Raw genomic sequence first — 5644 nt, forward strand, 5'->3', positions numbered from 1 at the left:
GGTGTTGGAGAAGACTCTTGAGAGTCCCTTGGGCTGCAAGTAGATCCAACCGGTCCATCCTAAAGGAAATCAGTCCTGAATATTCATTGGAAGGGCTGATACTGAAGCTGAAACTCCAATACTTTGGCCACCTGATGAGAAGAACTGACTCATTTGAAAAGACCCTGATGCTGGGAAAGATTGAGGGCAGGAGGAGAAGAGGACGCCAGAGGATGAGATGGTTGGATGGCACCACCGACTCAATGGACATGAGTTTGGGTTAACTCCGGGAGTTGGTGATGGACAGGGAGGCCTAGCGTCCTGCAGTCCATGGGGTCGCAAAGAGTCTGACACGACTGAGCGACTGAACTGAACTGAATCATACAGATTTTTAATTTTAGGCTTTAGGGACCAAAGTCACTGTTTCCCTTTCTGCGTAAACAAGGGGGCGGGGATCTCCCTCCAGGAGAGCTGACCGTCCCGGGTTCTCCTAAAACCACAAGCGCTAGCGGAGGACAGGAGCGGACGGCCGCAGAGACGGCGGGGCCTCAGTTCGCGCGGAACTCCCCGCCACGTGCAGGCGCTCCGGCGCCCCGGGGGCTGGGCTCCGCGTCCCGGGATGCCCGGTTCCGGACGGTGACGCCCCCGCGCGTCCCGAGCGAGCTCCCCGCGTCCCAGCCCGACACGCGGGGTGTGGGGCCCCGGGAAGCCGAACCCGCCGGCGCGCGGCCGCCCCCACGCACACGCCCCGATCCTTGGAGACTTCAGACAAACCCCGGGGGCTTCGCACACTTCACAGACCCGCCAGGACCCACCTTCGGGGATTCCGGGAGCTCCGGGCCCGCGCCTCATTTTGCATGCAGATCACCCACAATGCTCTAGCAGGGCCGCCCGCAGCTCCTGCAATTCCACCGAAAAGGAAAAGGCTCTTTTCTTGACAAAGTTCATCTGCTTAATGGTTTTCTTTTTTAAAAGTCAGGGTCGATGAACGAGGCAGACGTTACACGGTGTCAAAAGTGACCTCTCCCCGCTGTAGATAATCACCGTAAGTCTAGAGGGGATGGAGCGCTGGAGGCTTATATAAATAGCCGTGTGCACGAGTTCCTCGGCTGGTCCGAGTGCAGTGGTGTTTACAATTAATTGATCACAGCCAGTTACAGATTTCTTTGTTCCTTCTCCACTCCCACTGCTTCACTTGACTAGCCTTTTACTGCATGTGGGAAAACGGAAATTCGTGTTAAAAAAATGTTTTTTTTTTCTTTGTTGTTTTTTTTCCTCCCCGCCCCCCCCCCACCCGCCCCCGACCCCAAACAGGACCGCCAAGTACTAACTCCTGCCTGCCTTTTTTTTAAACACAGGGGAAAATACACAGGCGTGGCTGCTTGCCAGGATGACCAGTGGACAGCAGCAGGTGCAACCTTCAGGAGCCTGCAGCACATGAGGCTTCCCTTCTTCACCAACTCCCGAAGCTTGCTCAAACTCATGTCCACTGAGTCGGTGATGCCATCCAACCATCTCATCCTCTGTCGTCCCCTTCTCCTGCTGAAGATTCCTAACCAGGTGATAAGAACTTCAAACCAATAAATAAAGAATGGCCAACTAAACAATGAGGCCAGCCTACAGTCATGTAATAAGTCCAGAAAGAAAAGGGTTTGAGGTTAGTTCTTTGGTAAGACTTGTGTGAGGACGTCAGGGTTGCCAGATACATACAAGCTGCCTCTCAAATTTGAATCTCAGATTACAAGTCTTAGTAAAAATGTATCCCCAATCCTGCTATCATTGCAGACACCACGGTTGAAGCCAAAATAGTCTTAATTTGCAGAAGCTTGTATTTTGTATCTTGCAGAAGCTTGTATTTTGTATCTTGCAGAAGCTTGTATTTTGTATCTTGCAGAAGCTTGTATTTTGTATCTTGCAGAAGAGAAGGGTTGTGGGGTTTTTTCATTTTGCTCCCCAGCCCCATACTCAAATCTTTATTTTTAGTTGGAAAAGCAAAACTTAATGGACCCCAGGTTTCAGTTCAGTTCAGTTCAGTTGCTCAGTCGTGTCTGACTCTTTGCGACCCCATGAATCGCAGCACGCCAGGCCTCCCTGTCCATCACCATCTCCCGGAGTTCACCCAGACTCACATCCATGGAGTCAGTGATGTCATCCAGACATCTCATCCTCTGTCGTCCCCTTCTCCTCCTGCCCCCAATCCCTCCCAGCATCAGAATCTTTTCCAATGAGTCAACTCTTCGCATGAGGTGGCCAAAGTATTGGAGTTTCAGCTTCAGCATCATTCCTTCCAAAGAAATCCCAGAGCTGATCTTCAGAATGGACTGGTTGGATCTCCTTGCAGTCCAAGGGACTCTCCAGAGTCTTCTCCAACACCACAGTTCAAAAGCATCAATTCTTCGGTTCTCAGCCTTCTTCAGAGTCCAACTCTCACATCCATGCATGACCACAGGAAAAACCATAGCCTTGACTAGACGAACCTTTGTTGGCAAAGTAATGTCTGCTTTTGAATATGCTATCTAGCTTGGTCATAACTTTCCTTCCAAGGAGTAAGCGTCTTTTAATTTCATGGCTGCAGTCACCATCTGCAGTGATTTTGGAGCCCCAAAAAATAAAGTCTGACACTGTTTCCACTGTTTCCCCATCTATTTCCCATGAAGTGATGGGACCGGATGCCATGATCTTCGTTTTCTGAATGTTGAGCTTTAAGCCAACTTTTTCACTCTCCTCTTTCACTTTCATCAAGAGGCTTTTTAGTTCCTCTTCACTTTCTGCCATAAGGGTGGTGTCATCTGCATATCTGAGGTTATTGATATTTCTCCCGGCAATCTTGATTCCAGCTTGTGCTTCTTCCAGTCCAGTGTTTCTCATGATGTACTCTGCATATAAGTTAAATAAGCAGGGTGACAATATACAGCCTTGACGAACTCCTTTTCCTATTTGGAACCAGTCTGTTGTTCCATGTCCAGTTCTAACTGTTGCTTCCTGACCTGCATACAGATTTCTCAAGAGGCAGATCAAGTGGTCTGATATTCCCATCTCTTTCAGAATTTTCCACAGTTTATTGTGATCCACACAGTCAAAGGCTTTGGCATAGTCAATAAAGCAGAAATAGATGTTTTTCTGGAACTCTCTTGCTTTTTCCATGATCCAGCGGATGTTTGCAATTTGATCTCTGGTTCCTCTGCCTTTTCTAAAACCAGCTTGAACATCGGGAAGTTCACGGATCACATATTGCTGAAGCCTGGCTTGGAGAATTTTGAGCATGACTTTACTAGCGTGTGAGATGAGTGCAATTGTGCGGTAGTTTGAGCATTCTTTGGCATTGCCTTTCTTTGGGATTGGAATGAAAACTGACCTTTTCCAGTCCTGTGGCCACTGCTGAGTTTTCCAAATTTGCTGGCATATTGAGTGCAGCACTTTCACAGCATCATCTTTCAGGATTTGAAATAGCTCAACTGGAATTCCATCACCTCCACTAGCTTTGTTCGTAGTGATGCTTTCTAAGGCCCACTTGACTTCACATTCCAGGATGTCTGGCTCTAGGTCAGTGATCACACCATCGTGATTATCTGGGTCGTGAAGATCTTTTTTGTACAGTTCTTCTGTGTATTCTTGCCATCTCTTCTTAATATCTTCTGCTTCTGTTAGCTCCATACCATTTCTGTCCTTTATTGAGTTTATCTTTACATGAAATGTTCCCTTGGTATCTCTGATTTTCTTGAAGAAATCTCTAGTCTTTCCCATTCTGTTGTTTTCCTCTATTTCTTTGCATTGATCGCTGAAGAAAGCTTTCTTATCTCTTCTTACTATTCTTTGGAACTCTGCATTCAGATGCTTATATCTTTCCTTTTCTCTTTTGCTTTTCGCTTCTCTTCTTTTCACAGCTATTTGTAAGGCCTCCCCAGACAGCCATTTTGCTTTTTTGCATTTCTTTTCCATGGGGATGGTCTTGATCCCTGTCTCCTGTACAATGTCACAAAAGCCAATACAATAAACCTCCTGTTCTCCTCCTCATGCCTGGGACACCCAAGCCTTTTTCTCAGTGAGCAATCCGGAGACCAGGGGACCTCCCTTTTCAGCATCCTCTGTTGCAGGTCTTTGCTAGTAAGTCAGTTCTTCGCATCAGGTGGCCAAAGTATTGGAGTTTCAGCTTCAGCATCCGTCCTTCCAGTGAATATTCAGGACTGATCTCCTTTCGGATGGACTGGTTGAATCTTGCAGTCCAAGGGACTCTCAAGAGTCTTCTCCAACACCATAGTTCAAAAGCATCAATGCTTCGGCACTCAGCTTTCTTTATAGTCTAACTCTCACGACGGTACATGACTACTGGAAAAACCATAGCTTTGACTATATGGACCTTTGGAGGCCATGTGATGTCTCTGCTTTTTAACATGCTGTCTAGGTTCACTGTAATTAAGGTGGTTCATTCCTAAGTATATGCCCCTTTCAAGGAAGCAGTCAGGTGCACAAGGAAGGGCGCAGGACCTGGAACACCCACAGGCTTCCTGACGGTGGTACTCCTAACGCGGCCTTACCTCTCTACCGGGTCGACTAAACAAGATGGTATTTGTGGAAGCACCAAGGAAATCCTCAAGGTACCTCGGATTGCTTGCACTTGTAAGGACAAACCAGTTTCCTTTGTTATATACCCATTTGTGAGAGGTACGCAGTAGTATGTCTCACTTCTGATGCTGTTAGGAATTTACATTTCCATCTAGCTAAGAGGTAGGAAGATACTGTTTTGCACCCCCCACCCCCCACCCCATGTCAGATGGAAGAGGCTGCTTAATGATTTTCTTAAGGTTATGCAAGAAAGTAAGAACAGAACCAGGATGAGAAAATGGCTCCAAGGTCCCACCCCGGAGTCCTACAATGTACTCTGCCCGTCTCTCACTTTCTTCTCTATTTCCAGACTGTCTTGGACTTGGGTTTTCTTTCTCCAAAACGCTTTCTCTTTGAGAATGTTCACGTCTCTATCTTCAAAACTTAACAGGATTGTCAACTTTGAAATGTCTCCTAATTTTGTTGATTAATCATTCATCCTATTGATATTCAAAGCATTTTAAAATCCTTACATATCTTTAAAGACTTTTTCCCTTTTTTGGCAAATGATTTAAAGGATGCAGAAATTAAATTAAAAAAAAACCCACACCATGAAAAATGGGAAAAATAAAATCCTCATTCACCCCCCCCCCATTGTCCGATTTTCTTTCCTTGACCTCTTAGAATATATACTATCTTTCCCAAATCTATTTGAGTGGGGGTATGGGGGCGTCCCTGAGGGGTGGGGGAGCTTCTGTGCTGGCTTTCCTCAGATTCATTGTTGGCTTCTGGAGGGAAAGAACTATTTTTTTAAAAATTGCATTACCAGCTCTTGTCTCAATGATAAGACAGTGTTGACTTCCAAATTTTTTTAATCAAAATCAAGACAAGAACAATGTATTTAATAATTAGAAAAGGGGACAGATCTGCAAAAGACTAGTCAAGTGCAGTAGTGAGAAGGGGGGAAGAGTAGAACGAGGAGTTCGATCTGTAACTGACTGTGAACAATCAATTGAGATAACTCACTACCTTCGGACCAGCCGATGTACATTGCAGCCGCCTACAGTACTTAAAGCTCAAGTATTCATTCACTTTTACCTTACAGTGATATTTCAGTTGGCAT

The sequence above is a fragment of the Bos taurus genome, chromosome 4 (assembly GCF_002263795.3).
Source record: "Bos taurus isolate L1 Dominette 01449 registration number 42190680 breed Hereford chromosome 4, ARS-UCD2.0, whole genome shotgun sequence".
Classification (NCBI taxonomy): domain Eukaryota; kingdom Metazoa; phylum Chordata; class Mammalia; order Artiodactyla; family Bovidae; genus Bos; species Bos taurus.